Below are 16,663 nucleotides of genomic sequence, written 5' to 3'. Positions count from 1 at the left end.
TCCTGTTAGAGTTAAGGGCAAGGCTGGTAATATTAGGGAACCCTGGCTGACATGAGATACTGATGTAGTAGTCAGGAAAAAGGAATCATACTGTATGTCATCTGAGGCAAGTCCCTGGAGGAAGCATAAAGGATGTCGAAGTAAACGTAAAGTGGAAACCAGAATTTTAAAAGGAGGATACAAGATAAACATGAAAGTGAATCCACAAAGATGATACTTCTTATCTGCATTGAACATGGGAGAAGGACATGGAGACTAGTTAGCTCAGAGAAGAGATATCCCGAGGCAGCACGCAATCGGAGAGATCAGAAGCCTGAGAAGACATAGTTCACTCAAGTTCACTGATCAAGTGGAAAAGGCAGTGACTCACGGCAGTTTTGGAGCTTTGAGCAGCATTTGCTCAATCAGCATTTGGGAATGATTAGCAAGAACAAATTAAAGGAAGGCAGGGGAAAGCAAAGGAGCTATCATTGTGGTGATTAGAGTTAAGAATGGAGATTTTGAGGCTTTAGCTCTTCGAGGCTTCAGTCAGAGAAAGCAGACAAAATCTGTAGGTAGAGTTCCCCACCCCATCCTTTACATTTACTCAGTTAGAACAGTAGAGGTGTCAGCCAGGATAGTGAAATGCTCCTCTTACAGAATGTGGCAAGTCCAGGAAACCTCTAGTGTCCCTGGCGACTACAACTGCAAGTTTCTAACACTCCACATTAAGGAGTTAGAGATGGAACTGGATGAACTTGGGATCATTTGGGAGGCTAAGGTTGTAATAGGACATATAGAGAGGTAGGATTTTAAAATTTATTCATTTACAGGATGTGGGCGTCGCCAGCTGAACCAGCATTTATTGCCCTTGAAAAGGTGGTGATGAGCTGCCTTCTTGAACTGCTGCAGTCCCCGAGGTGTAGGTACACTCACAGTGTTCTTAGGGAGGGAATTCCATGATTTTGGCCCAGCGACAATGAAGGAGCAGCGGTATGTTCCCAAGTCAGGATGGTAAGTGACTTGGAGGAATATTTCCAAGTGGTGGTGTTCCCAGGTATCTGCTGTCCTTGTCCTTCTGGATGGTAGTGGTTGTGGTCTGGAAGGTGGCTTGATGTATTGTTGCAGTGCATCTTATAGATCAGGGGTCAGCAACGTTTACCACTGAAAGAGCCAATATGGACCCATTTCCCACAGAAAAGAAAACACTGGGAGCCTCAAAACCCGTTTGACATTTAAAATGAAATAACACTGCATACAACGGTTTTTTTGCCTTTATGCTATGTATAAACAAACTATAATGTGTTGCATTTATGAAATTGATGAACTCCTGCAGAGAAAACGAAATTACATTTCTGCATGCAACAAAAACATTTTGAACTCCGAAAAAAAGACGTTGGGTTGAAGGTTACTCCATAGTTAGCCTACCTTGGATCGAAGAATTAAAAGAATGCGCGCACTGGCGGGTGTCAGGCATTGGCAGTTGTGATGTATATTAATAGCGATAAAAAAACACGTAGTGGTGTAGCGCTACACCCAGCGCTAAAATAAAGACTGCAGTCAAAGGTAACTTTATTCGAACTAAACAGCCTTGCTTTAAAGCCTCCCTCAACCCGTCCCCGTGGGCGCGGATGCTCCAAAAGACACGTACTCACAAACCCCCGTAGGCTATCTCCCTTAGCCGGAACGGTGGCTAATTGTGAGCTGGTTCGGATGTGCCAGGAAACGATGTCTCCACAAAGTTTTCAGATTGTACAAGATCACCATTATCTTCAAATTTCGAATTACATTTCAAAAGCTAACAAACCACGGGGAGCCGCATCACAGAGATCAAAGAGCCGCATGTGGCTCCGGAGCCGCAGGTTGCCGACCTCTGTTATAGATAGTACACACTGCTGCAACTGTTCATCGATGATGGAGGGACTGGATGCTTATGGTGTCAAGCTTATTGAGTGTTAATGGAGCTGTACACATCCAGGCGAGTGGTGAGTATTCCATTATACTCTGACCTGAGCCTTGTACATGGTGGACAGGATTTGGGGAGTCAGGAGGTGAGTTAAGTGCCGCAGGATTTCTAGCCTTTGACCAGCTCTGGTAGCCACGATGTTTATATGGCTAGACCAGTTCAGTTTCCTGTAAATGGTAACCCCCAGAATTTTGATAGTAGGGGATTCAGTGATGGAGATTCCACCAAATGTCAAGAGACGATGGTTAGAGCCTCTTTTGTTGGAGATGGTCACTGCTTGGCACTTGAGTGGCTCGAATGTTACTTGCCACTTGTTAGCCCAAGCCTGGATATTGTCCAGATCCTGCTGCATTTGTGTATGAACTGCTTCACTATCTGAGGAGTTACGAATGGTACAGAACATTTACACCCAAGGTGCATGACCCAGGAAACTGGGTGACAGTCAGGAAGTGGAAAGGGATTAAGCAGTCTGCATAGAGTGCCCATGTAGCAATCCCTCTCAACAACAGGTATATCACTTTAGATACTGCTGGGGGGATGACCTAGCAGAGAAAAGCTAGGTCTCTGGCACTGAGCCTACAATTCAGAAGCAAGGGGAGAGAACAGGTGAACTGTGGTGTTAGGGGATTCATTAGTTAGGGGAACAGAAAGGGGGATTTGAGGACAAGAACAAGATTACCAGATAGTATGTTGCCTCCTGGGTGCCAGTGTACCGGACATCTCAGATCTTTCTGCAAAGGGAGTTTGGTGCTAAGTTAAAGGGCACGACATCCAAAGGTTCTGATCTCAGCATTGTGCCACATACAAGTGAAGCCAGAAGTAAGAAGATTACACAGTTTAACACATGGCTAAGGAGTAAGATTAGTAGGAGGGTGAACACAAGATACTTGGATCACTGGGCTCTCTTCCAGAAAAGTTTGGACCTATACAGAAAAGACAGCTGCAGCTGAACTGGAAGGGGACTAATATCCTAACAGGAAGGTTTGCTGGTGCTGAATAATGCACTTAATCTAGAGTTGCAAGAGGACAGGAACCAGACCGCCAGAACAGCTAGTGGAGAGGTTCAGGAGATAAATGTTCTCAAGACCTCAGACAAAGTCAGGAATTGAAGGATTGAGCATGGGGCGACTAGTGTTCTGAGCTGTGTATATTTCAATGCAAGAAGTATCGTCGGAAACGCAAATGAGCTCAGGGTATAGATCAACATATGGAATTACAATATTGGAGCCATTAGTGAGACTTAGTTGTAGGAGGGACAGTACTGGCAGCTCAATATTCCATAGTTCCGTTACTTTAGTTGAGACAGCTGTAGGGATAAAAGGAGGAGGGGTGGCATTACTAGAGAGGGTAATTGTCATGGCAGTGACTGTCAGGTCAGACTGGACAACATCTAGCCAGGCATTATGGGTGGTACTGAGAAATAATAAAGGTATGGCCACTTTAATGGGGCTCTATTACAGATCACACAACAGTCCGAGGGAGTTAGAGGAACAAATTTGTAAAGAGATCGTAGACTGTTGCAAGAAACAACATGCTATTGCAGTAGGTGATTTTAACTTTCCACATATTGACTGGTACTCCTATACTATACAAGGACTAGATGGGATTTCGTCTGTCAAATGTGTTCAGGAAAGTTTCCTTAATCAGTACGTAGAAATCCCATGAGAGAGTGTGTGATATTTGACCTGCTACTAACGAATGAGGCAGGGCAGGTGACAGAAGTTTGTGTAGGTGAACACTTTGCAGATAGTGATCACAATGCCAGTAGTTTCAAAGGAAATATACAAAAAAGATAAGTCTGGTCCACAGTTTGAAACTCAAAATTGGAGAAAGACCAATTTTGATGGTATCAGAAAGGATCTGGCAAATGTGGATTGGGACAAGCTGTTATTTGGCAAAGGTGTACTTATTAAGTGGGAGGCCTTCAAAAGTGAGTTCCAAGCTTGTACATGCCTGTCAGAATAAAAGGCAAATATGACAGGTGTAGGGAATGTCGAGTGTTTACTCTTTAGCAAGGATGCAATATTTAGGGAGGATGCAATATTAGATCTCCTATTAGGAAATGAGTTAGGGCAGGTGACAGAAGTGTGTGTAGGGGAACACTTTGGTTCTAGTGATCATAACATCATTAGTTTCAACTTGATCATGGATAAAGATAGATCTGGTCCTCGAGTTGAAGTTCTAAACTGGAAAAAGGCCAAATTTGAAGAAATGAGAAAGGATCTAAAAAGCGTAGATTGGGACGGGTTGTTCTCTGGCAAGGATGTGATTGGTAAGTGCGAGGCCTTCAAAGGAGAAATTTTGAGAGTGCAGAGTCTGTATGTTCCTGTCAGGGTTAAAGGCAAAATGAATAAGAATAAGGAACCTTGGTTCTTGAGCGATATTGGAACTTTGATAAAGAAGAGAGAGATGTATAACATGTATAGGCAACAGGGAGGAAATAACACGAGGAAATCTGCAAATGCTGGAAATTCAAACAACAACACACACAAAATGCTGGTAGAACACAGCAGGCTAGGCAGCATCTATAGGGAGAAGCGCTGTCGATGTTTCGGGCCAAGACCCTTCGTCAGAGAGGGAATAAGATGCTTGAGGAGTATAAAAAGAGTAAGAAAATACTTAAGAAATCAGGAGGGCTAAAAGAAGACATGAGGTAGCTTTGGCAGTCAGGGTGAAGGATAATCCCAAGAGCTTCTACAGTTATGTTAAGAGCAAAAGGATAGTAAGGGATAAAATTGGTCCTCCTGAAGATCAGAGTGGTCGGCTATGTATGGAACCAAAAGAAACAGGAGAAATTAAATGGGTTTTTTGCATCTGTATTTATTAAGGAAACTGGAATGGAGTCTATGGAAACAAGGCAAACAAGTAGGGAGGTCATGGAACTTAAACAGATTGAAGAGGAAGAGGTGCTTGCTGTCTTGAGGCAAATCGGAGTAGATAAATCCCCAGGACCTGACAGGGTATTCCCTCGGACCTCGAAGGAGACTAGTGTTGAAATTGCAGGGGCCCCGGCAAATATATTTAAAATGTCGATATCCACGGGTGAGGTGCTGGAGAATTGGAGGATAGCTCATGTAGTTCTGTTGTTTAAAAAAGGCTCAAAAAGTAAGCCGGGAAATTATAGGCCAGTAAGTTTAACATCGGTAGTAGGTAAATTATTGGAAGGAATACTAAGAGATAGGATCTACAAGTATTTGGATAGACAGGGGCTTATTAGAAAAAGTCAGCATGGTTTTGTGCGTGGTAGGTCATGTTTAGATAGATAGATAGATAGATAGATAACTTTATTCATCCCCAAGGGGAAATTCAACATTTTTCCAGTGTCCCATACACTTATTGTAGCAAAACTAATTACATACAGTATTTAACTCAGTATAAATATGATATGCATCTAAAATCACCCTCCCAAAAAGCATTAATAAATAGCTTTTAAAAAGTTCTTAAATAGTTTACTAAAGTGCATTGAGTGGTAACTTAAGCTCAGTCCTAACCCCAGCACTTAACCAATCTATTAGTTTTTTGAGGAAGTTACCAGGAAAGTGGATGAAGGAAAGGCAGTGGATGTTGTATACATGGACTTCAGTATGGCCTTTGACAAGGTTCCGCATGGGAGGTTAGTTAGAAAGATTCAGTCACTAGGTATACATGGAGAGTTAGTAAATTGGATTAGACATCGGCTCAATGGAAGAGAGTGGTAGTGGAGGATTGCTACTCTGAGTGGAGGCCTGTGACAAGTGGTGTGCAGGGATCAGTGCTGGGTCCATTGTTATTTGTCATCTATATCAATGATCTGGATGATAATGTGGCAAATTGGATCAGTAAATTTGCTGATGATACAAAGATTGGAGGTGTAATGGACAGTGAGGAAGGTTTTCAAAGCTTGCAGAGGGATTTGGACCAATTGGAGGAAAGGGCTGAAAAATGGCAGATGGAATTTAATACAGACAAGTGTGAGGTATTGCACTTCGGAAGGTCAAACCAAGGTAGAACATACAAGGTAAATGGTAGGACACTGAGGAGTGCAGTAGAACAGAGGGATCTGGGAGTACAGATACATAATTCCCCAGAAGTGGAGTCACAAGTAGATAGGGTTGTAAAGAGAGCTTTTGGTACATTGGCTTTTATAAATCAAAGTATTGAGTATGAGTTGGAATGTAATGGTGAGGTTGTACAAGACATTGGTGAGACCGAATTTGGAGTATTGTGTGCAGTTTTGGGTCACCTAATTACAGGAAGGCTATTAATAAGGTTGAAAGAGTGCAGAGGTTTATAAGAATGTTGCCGGGACTTGAGAAACTGAGTTACAGAGAAAGGTTGAATAGATTAGGACTTTATTCCCTGGAGCGTAGAAGAAGGAGGGGAGATTTGACAGAGGTATATAAAATTATGATGTGTATAGATAGAGTGAATGCAAGCAGGCTTTTTCCACTGAGGCCAGGGGAGAAAAAAACCAGAGGTCAGGGATTAAGGGTGAAGGGGGAAAAGTTTAAAGGGAACATTGGGGGGGGGGGCTTCTTCACACAGAGAGTGGTGGGAGTGTGGAATGAGCTGCCAGATGAAGTGGTGAATGTGGGCTCACTTTTGACATTTAAGAAAAACTTGGACAGGTATATGGATGAGAGGGGTTTGGAGGGATATGGCCCAGTTGCAGGTCAGTGGGACTAGGCAGAAAAAAGGTTTGGCACAGCCAAGAAGGGCCAAAAAGCCTGTTTCTGTGCTGTAATGTTCTATGGTTCGTTCTACTGTAGATGCTGCCTGGCCTACAGAGTTCCTCCAGCATTTTGTGTGTGTTACTTGAATTTCCAGCATCTGCAGATTTTGTCTTGTAAGGCTTCGTGCATGGAAGTTCATGTCTAACCAATCTTAAGAGTTTTTCAAGGAAGCGAACAGGAAAGTGGATGAAGGCAAGGCAGGGATGTTGTCTACATGGAGTTTAGCAATGCATTTGACTAGGTCCAGCATGGAAGATTGGTCAAGAAGGTTTAGTCACTCCACGTTAAAGATAAGGTAATAAGTTGGGTTAGACATTGGGTTTGTGGGAGAAGCCAGTGATAGTAGATTGTTGCCTCTCTGACTAGAGGCGTACCCAAGGGATTGATGCTGGGTCTGCTGTTATTTGTTATGTATATCAACAACCCGATTGATAATGTGGTTAACTGGATCAGCAAATTTGCAGATGACACCAAGGTCGGGGGTTAGTGGACAGCCAGGAAGGAAATCATGGCTTACAGAGAGATCTGGATTTGCTGGGAAAAATAGCAGATGGAATTTAATACAGAGAAGAGCAAGGTTTTGCACTTCAGTAGGAACAGCCAATGATCGGTAGGGCACTGAGAAGTGTGGTAGAACAAAGGGATCTGGGAATACAGGTCCATAATTCGTTGAAAGTGGCATTACAGCTAGAGTCGTAAAGAAAGCTTTTGGCATATTGGCGTTCATAAACTGAGTACAGGAGATGGGATGTTATGTTGAAGTTGAGCAAGACATTGGTGAGGCCTGCTTTGGAGTATTGTGTGCAGTTCTGGTCATCTAGCTACAGGAAAGATGTAAATAATGTTGAAAGAGTACAGAAAATTTACAAGAATGTTGCCTGGTCCAGAGGACGTGAGTTACAAGGAAAGATTAAATAGATTAGAAACTATTCCCCAGAGCGTAGAAGACTGAGAGGAGATTTGACAGAGGTATACAAGACTATGAGGGGTATAGATAGGGTAAATGCAAGCAGGGTTTTTCCACTGACGCTGGGTGGGACTACAGCCAGATGTCATGGATTAAGGGTAGAAGACAAAAAAATTTAAGGGGAACATGAGGGGAAACTTCTTCACTGAGGGTTATGAGAGTGTGGAATGAGCTGCCAGCTCCAGCAAGTAGCACAAGCGAGCTCAATTTCAAAGTTTAAGTGAAGTTTAGACAGGTACATGGATGGTTGGGGTATGGAGGGCTTGTTCCCAGTGCAGATCAATGGGAATAAGCAGTTTAAATCGTTTTGGCATGGACTCTGTGCTGTACATTTTATTGACATTATGGAAGAGGAAGTAATGATGGGGTTGAAGTTAATAAAGATGGATAAATCACAGGAGCATAACCAGGTGTATCCTCGGACATTGTGGGAAGCAAGGAAGAAATTGCTGAAGCCCTGGCAGAGATTTTACATCTTAGCTAGCCAATGGCAAGGTACCAGAATATTGGTGGATGGCTAATGGGGCATATTTATTTAAGAACAAGCTAGAGAACTACCAATCAATTAATCTAACACCAGAGGTGGAAAAGTTACTGAATGGATTCTGAGTGACAGGATTTATTTGCATTTGAAAAAACTAGGACTGATTAGCAATAGTCAGTATGGCTTTGCTGCCTATAAAATTGTGCCTCACAAACTTTACCAAGGCCTTGACAAAGTCCCACATGGTCAAGAAGGTTAGAACAAATGAGATTCAGGGTGAGCAAACCTATTAATTACTTACACACAAGATTTTGAAGGTACTGAAGGAGTTCCGGGAACAGCTGTGGAGTGAACTGTACAATAAACATTTTGGGTTGTGACAAACTGGGTTGATAGTAGAAGGGAGAAGGTAGCAGAGTTATAGATCATGGAAACAAGCACTTCGGCTCAATGTCAACCAAAGTGTTTTTTTCCTTCCTAAGGTTGTCACAATTGTCTGTATTAGACCCATATACCTCTAAAGTGTTCCCTCACCTGAGAAAAAGGCCATGATGAATCCCTCGTATCCATGCCCCTCCTGACTGTATAAACCTCCAAAAGACCACCTCTCAGCCTCATTCAGTCCAAGGAAAACAGTCCCAGCCTATTCTAAGTCTCCTTGTAACCCAAGCCTTTCAGTTGCAGCAACATCCTTGCAAATCTTTTCTGTACCTTTTTAGCTTAATCACATCCTTTTTATAGTATAATGTTTGGATTTCTATTTGGTAATGCTATGATGGTTAAAAAAAAACAGAAGAGTTAAAGAGCAGATGGATGTGGGAAGAGCTGGAAAAAAAAAACAAATGATTTCAGTCCAGAGGCTGTCACTGAACTGAAATTGACTCCAGAGACCATTCATTCACAATAAATAACCAGCATTAGTAAACAAAATCCAGCTAGACATTATGGTGCCAAACAATTTTCTATGGGTGCACAGTAGATTTACTTCAATTCACGTGTATGCCTGAATAAAAGCCCAGCATGAATAATGAATAAAGCACCAGCATGAGTACCTCCTTAAAAGCCGAATTAAAGCCAAATTTATCATCAAGTTTACTAAGGAACAGTGTCTTCCACTAAAATTAGATTAAGTAGCTTCCAAATCATAATTGGTTTCACTGTCTAATTTGTTGAAATTGTGCATACACAAACATCAGCCCATAACTTTGTTGTTATTTTAATTTGTGTATTACACTTGAGAATGGTGCATCTTTTTAAACTTGAAGTAAACAGACTTTGCTGAAGGGTAACAAATGATAAAATACACATGTAAATTGAACAAAAGATATGATGGCATCAATATTCATGCAATATTTCTTTTGCGGCAATACCTAAGAACTTGAATCAATGTCCAGAAGATACTTGCTGGCAATTATTCGTGGCCTCACAACCCCAACATATATGGATAAGCTTATATCAACAACCCATGGACTCACTTTAATTGGGTCTCCAACTCATGTTCTTGATATTTATTCCTTATTTATTTATATTATTCTTTCTTCTTTTTGCATTTGCGCAGTTTGTTGTCTTCTGCACTCAGGATGAAAGCCCTAGTTTGGTGGTCATTTACTGATTCTGTTATAGTTAATATTCTAGAGATTTGTCGAGTATGTCCACAAGGAAATGAATCTCAGGGTTGTATATGGTGATGCAAGGTCATAAGATATAGGATCAGGAGTAGGTCATTTAGTTTGAGTCTACTCTACCATTTTGTCATGGCTAATCCAGTTCCCTTTCAGACTCAATCTCCTGCCTATTCCCCATATCCCTTCATGCCCTGGCTAATAAAGAATCCATCAATTTCTGTCTTAAATATATCTAATGACAGCCTTCACAGCCACCTGTAGCAACAAATTCCACAGTCACCACTCTCTGGTTAAAGAAATTCTTCCTCATCTCTGTTCTAAATTGACGTGCCTCTATTCTAAGGCTGTGTCCTCTGGTCTTAGACTCCACCACAGGAAACATCCTCTCCACATCCACTCTATCTTGGCCTTTCAAAATTTGAGTTTTCAATGAGATCATCCCTCATTATTCTGAATTCCAGCAAGGCCCAGAGCTATCAAATGCTCCTCATATGATAACCCTTCCAATTCTCAAATCTTTCTCATTAGCCTGCTTTGAACCCAATGTCAGCACACCTTTCCTTGGATAAGGGGCCCAAAACTACTCACGATACCTTAGTGAGGCCTCACCAGTGTCTACAAGGCCTCAACATTACATCTTTGCTTTTGCGTTCATAAAGGCAAAAAAAATAGGGTGAATGAGCACTCTTCCCCCACCCCGGTGAAAGTGAATCAAAGATCTATGCTATCAAAATGTATTTATTTTAAGCTGAGAAGGGAAATAATAGACAATAGACAGCAGGTGCAGGAGTAGGCCATTCAGCCCTTCTAACCAGCACTGCCATTCACTGTGATCATGGCTGATCATACACAATCAGTACCCCGTTCCTGCCCTCTCCCCATATCCCTTGACTCCACTATCTATAAGAGCTCTATCTAACTCTCTCTTGAATACATCCAGAGACTTGGCCTCCACTGCCTTCTGGGGCAGAGCATTCCACAGATCCACCACTCTCTGGGTGAAAAAGTTTTTCCGCATCTCTGTTCTAAATGGCCTACCCCTTATTCTTAGGAACTGTAGCCTCTAGTTCTGGACTCACCCATTAGTGGGAACATGCTTTCTGCCTCCAGCGTGTCCAATCCCTTAATAATCTTATGTTTCAATCAGATCCCCTCTCATCCTTCTAAATTCCAGTGTATACAAGCCCAGTCGCTCCAATCTTTCAACATATGACAGGCCCACCATTCTGGGAATTAATCTTGTGAACCTACGCTGCACTCCCTCAATAGCAAGAATGTCCTTCCTCAAATTTGGAGACCAAAACTACACACAATACTCCAGGTGTGGTCTCACCAGGGCCCTTTTCAACTTCAGAAGGACCTCTTTGCTCCTATACTCAACTCCCCTTGTTATGAAGGCCAACATGCCATTAGGTTTCTTCACTGCCTGCTGTACCTACATGCTTACTTTCAGTGACTGATGAACAAGGACACCTAGATCTCGTCGTACTTCCCCTTTTCCTAACTTGACACCATTCAGATAGTAATCTCCCTTCCTGTTCTTGCCACCAAAGTGGATAACCTCACATTTATCCACATTAAACTGCATCTGCCAAACATTTGCCCACTCACCCAACCTGTCCAAGTCACCCTGCATTCTCATAACATCCTCCTAACATTTCACACTGCCACCCAGCTTTGTGTCATTGGCAAATTTGCTAATGTTACTTTTAATCCCTTCATCTAAATCATTAATGTATATTGTAAACAGCTGCGGTCCCAGCACCGAACCTTGCGGTACCCACTGGTCACAGCCTGCCATTCCAAAAGGGACCCGTTAATCACTACTCTTTGTTTCCTGTCAGCCAGCCAATTTTCAATCCATGTCAGTACTCTGCCCCCAATACCATGTGCCCTAATTTTGCCCACTAATCTCCATTGAAGACATTATCAAAAGCTTTCTGGAAGTCCAGGTACACTACATCCACTGGCTCTCCCTTGTCCATTTTCATGGTTACATCCTCAAAAAACTCCAGAAGATTAGTCAAGCATGATTTTCCCTTCATAACTCCATGCTGACTCAGACCTATCCTTCTACTGCTATCCAAATGTGTCGTAATTTGCTCTTTTATAGTTGACTCCAGCATCTTTCCCACCACCGACGTCAGGCTAACTGGTCTATAATTCCCTGTTTTCTCTCTTTCTCCTTTCTTGAAAAGTGGGACAACATTAGCCACCCTCCAATCAGCAGGAACTGTTCCTGAATCTATAGAACATTGGAAAATGATTACCAATGCATCCACGATTTCTAGAGCCACCTCTTTAAGTACCCTCGGATGCAGACCATCAGGTCCCGGGGACTTATCAGCCTTCAGACTCAACAGTCTATCCAACACCATTTCTTGCCTAATATAAATTTCCTTCAGTTCATCCTTTACCCTAGTTCCTTTGGCCACTATTCCAATCTGTGAGATTGTTTGCGTCTTCCCTAGTGAAGACAGATCCAAAGTACCTGTTCCACTCGTCTGCCATTTCCTTGTTCCCCATAATAAATTCACCGTTTCTGTCTTCAATGGCCCAATTTTGGTCTTAACTACTTTTTTTACTATTCACATACCTAAAGAAGCTTTTACTATCCTCCTTTAGATTCTTGGCTAGTTTACCTTCGTACCTCATTTTTTCTTGGCGTATTGACTTTCTTGTTATCTTCTGTTGCTCTTTAAAAGCTTCCCAGTCCTCCGGTTTCCCGCTCATCTTTGCTATGTTATACTTCTCTTTTATTTTTATACTGCCCTTTACTTCCCTCGTCAACCACAGCCACCCCTTACTCCCCTTAAAGATTTGATAGGGTCCCAGGGGACAAATTCTTTATGAACAGGGTGGTGCCTGTACGGAACAAGCTACCAGAGGAATGGCTGAGGCAAGTCAATAACGATATTTAAGATATTTGGACAGGTACATGGATAGCAAGTCTAGAGGACGGGTTCCTAACATGGAGTTCACAGTCCAAACCCCCGCAAGTTAATGATAGGGGCTCATGGCATAAAAAGGGTTGGGAACCACTGGTCCAGAGGGATATGGACCAAATGGGATTAGCTTCCATGCGTATCTTAGTTCACATGGATGAGTCGAGCCAACGGGCCTGTTTCCAAGCTATACTACTCTAGCACTTCAAATGTATTACCTCCAAGAGGACCACAACCTTGTCATAGTTTAGAGGTTTGCATACCTCAATGACCTGGAGAGCTATGTTACCTGGAGTCAGGGCTTTATCCTTTGGCTCTTGGCAGGGTCATCCATGCCAAACATGTCAAAGGGTAGAAGACAGACTAAGAGAGGTCCACTGGTCCACTGGGAGTTTAACTTAGGGCTAACTGCCCTGACAGGTAAAACAAAATTGTTATGGAATCAACAATGATGAACCCTCCAACATCTGACTGCAATGGTATTCCTGAGTCTCCACCAGGACTTGTGTGACTGACAGTAGTGAAAACCTAGAGGAAGCAAATGACATGATGAAGAAAGCCCTGAACACCCCCAGAGATGGAGGACCTTCATTGCTGCCCTAAATGCTAGCCATGTAACAGGCAATAAGTCAGTCAGATACTATAACTGTATTCAATTCTGTGGTAAGTGACAACTCTCATTTCAGTAACTACAGAGGGGGCTTCCTGTTCTCTACCACAGAGAAAGTCATCATCAGGTTTCTCATTGACTGGCTTAACCAACCTGCATTGCTTACTTAGCCTTTATTTTATTTACTTAGGGATATAGCTCAGTAACAGGCCTTTCCAGCCCAATAAGCCCATGCTGCCCAACTGCACCTATGTTAGCAATTAACCTACGAACTCACATCGTTTGAATGTGGGAGGAAAACACCACAGCCACATCCAAACTCCTTGCAGTCAGCAACAGAACCGAAACTGAATCACTGGTGCTGTAATAGTGTTACGCTAACTGCTACAAGATCGTGCCATCCCTTTGTCTCTGCTAATCAAGGACTGTGGATTATTCTTCTTAAATTCACGTGCTCTTGGAAATTATCTCCCTCTTGCATTTGATTCATGATGGCATGCAAACTGTGATAGCCACCAAAAAGGGGTAAAATAGATCCAATCTCAACTCAGACTGGTGTCCAGTAAGAATACCTCAAGACTTTTCTCAGTACCGCAATTCATAACCAACAACCTTCACACCAGAAGGGAGCTGAACCACAAACTAAATGGATATTCAACCCATGTCACTCCACTCCAAAACTCCAACTTGAGTCAGGATTGCAGTAGGCAGACAATGCCAAAGCATATTAATGTTGAAAGACAACAAGTCACCTCAAGGTCATTAAAATGTAAACCTTTAACTTCCCAAAGAAACTAACATCAATTTATGTAGACTGCATCAATCCTCCTCCAAAATACTGCAATCTGATTATTACAACATGACCTTTCCTTTCAAATTCAATCTCTCCTTTGATTAACTCTGCCTCTCCAAATGCTGTCAGTCAGATTTTTCCAAAAATGTGTCCACCACCAGAACCAGTGACTCCTGCTTGTAGTTATCTAATCTTCCCATTCTCCCTTTTTAAGCGACGGTACCACACAAGCCTTAAAGATACGCTCCCACTAACTATTAAATGCTCCTAATAATGCGCGTCTCAAATAGTCTTTGACAACTAAGTTCAACTCCTGACCTTCACTTGTGGCTTAGCTACGAAACCCAGCAGAACCTTTTCTACTGACAGGAGAAGGGACAAAGGCACGTTACTGGCACATTAAAACCAGTTGCTTTGGGGAGATAGGGCTTGTCAGTTGTCGTTGGAAGTTCATCCAGAAGGAAAACACTGATATCAAATCTCTGTTGCCTTGTGGCTATAACCACACATGGGAAGGCTTCAGGAGTAAACCCAGAGGAAAAATCTGGAACTGGAGTCCGTAAGGCAGTCTTACGTTGAGCTCAATGCTGACTGGCAACACCTGCAACTGTACTGGTGCCAAACGGCATCAGTCTCTGACGTTCCTTTGGATTCATCAGCAGCGTAGGGGGTGGACTGCTACATGGGCAATGGTTTGCCCTCCATCTTGTACTACCCTGGCTTGCATATCACAGACAGCAGAGACGCAACATCCATGGTCAACACCGACCAATGGAGGGCCCCACCACACAAGTTTCCTTTGAGACTTTCAATAATGCAAAAGGATTGGAAAATAATCAGAGCACCATTTGCTTGCTCAGTCCTTCTAAGAGCCTCAGATATATTTAATCCAATTCCAGAAATTTATCTACTTTCAAAAAATGCTAGGCCAGTTAATACACCCAGATTTTCTTAATACCAGTTTTGATACTATCTGCATAAAAAAGGAGCAACACATTTATTTTCCATTTTGGACCTTTTCTATTGTGTGGTAATGGGTTTCATAACCTATTCCATTATATATAATGAAATACCTTATGAAATCCATTGCAGTTCAAAATAGATGTATTACACTTATACATATACAAGCATGTACATTATATACACACACCATGATCTTACTGAATGTTACAGCAGACACGACTGGCTGAATGGCCTCTTTCTACTATTTCTCATGATCCCCTAATATTTGTTTTTAACTTCTTTTTGTTATTATTCTGTCCTGCATATTCCTCAAACCCCATCGAACACTAAGAAGAAGAATATTAAGGTTGGTGTAGGGGTCATGCCTTCCCTTTTAAATATTTGGTCATAACCATCACCAGCTCTTAATATTTCATTTGTTTTGTCATTTATTTTCCCTCAAGCAGCTCTTTCTAGCCCACTTTTAACAAATTATTTCTCAGAGTAGCAAAACAAGCCATGCCTAATTTTACACTCAAGCTTGTTTATTTTCAATAATTCTATAATGGTCCCTTCCAAAATGGTCTGGCATTGTCATCCTTCCTGCTGGTCCAGATTCATATTCTACGCAAGGTTAGGTACCACACTATCTCACTACACAATATTTGAAAGCTCCTGTTGAATGCTGTAATTTTAACTGCCCTTACATCACTACAGTTTCAGATCATGCCTGTGTGGCTGAAGTCTCCTACTACTGTAGTTTCATTTCTGCACCTCTCAGAATCAAACCCGCATATTTCTTTATAACTCCACGTTACTGGAACTTCCCAGAAATGTCTAACTCCATTTCTCAGCATTTCATTGGCCTAAATGTGGAAAGAAACTTGAACTGATTCCCATGAAAGTGTAACCAAAGCCTCGGTGATGAGTATGTCTCAGCAGCTAAGTGCTGAAGTCCCATCCCAAAATGCTGAGGCTAAACTGGGGATAAACCCCTCTCTGTAAAGGATATTGAAACAACTTTAAATGTCTGACATTCAAAGTGTAATAATTAAAAGTAGAAAAATAAAATGAATTCAAACTTTAAAACGCTTCTCAATAAGTGCACAAAAATGTAAAAACTTCCCTCATTTTCTCATCTGAGAATTTCCACTGAAACAAGCGTCTTTTCTGATCCTAGGCCAGGAAAGCACAAGTCGGGAACCCACATTTAATACAAGTCTTTTTACCCCTCTACTACTAAACTCCAATAAAAGAGCAGAGAGGCACATGCACTGTCATTTGTCACCCAATATGCTCTAGACTTAGAACATCTTCAAGTTGGATATTCCTTGTAATGAAATGACTACACACAGTTGGTTCTCATTGAAACACCAGTGTTATCCATAAGTTCTTGATCAAAGAGGTAAATTTTTAAAAGCAATTTAAAAGGACAAGTTGAGTGGGGAGGAAGGGAAGCTTAGTCCTTGGCAACTGATGCATTGTCCATCAAAAGGTGAACAATTAAATTCAGGGATAAACAAGCAGTGGAAAATTATTACAGCACAGGTAGTTCAGAATTTTCTAACTAAACGAAATGGAAGAAAGTCTAACTAATCCATGGTAGGTTTTGAAGACAATGTAAACAATTTTAACAACAA

The 16,663-nt window shown here is 41.9% G+C and overlaps 1 protein-coding gene across 2 annotated transcripts in view; it reads right to left on the bottom strand.

Annotated features, from left to right (window-relative positions):
- The window catches only part of lrp12 (low density lipoprotein receptor-related protein 12), a 78,287-nt gene that overhangs the window by 60,375 nt on the left and 1,249 nt on the right, over positions 1 to 16,663 (bottom strand). The window lies entirely within an intron of this gene.

Source organism: Hypanus sabinus, chromosome 1, assembly GCF_030144855.1.
Source record: "Hypanus sabinus isolate sHypSab1 chromosome 1, sHypSab1.hap1, whole genome shotgun sequence".
Taxonomy (NCBI): Eukaryota; Metazoa; Chordata; class Chondrichthyes; order Myliobatiformes; family Dasyatidae; genus Hypanus; species Hypanus sabinus.
This window is presented reverse-complemented; position numbering and strand designations above follow the sequence as displayed.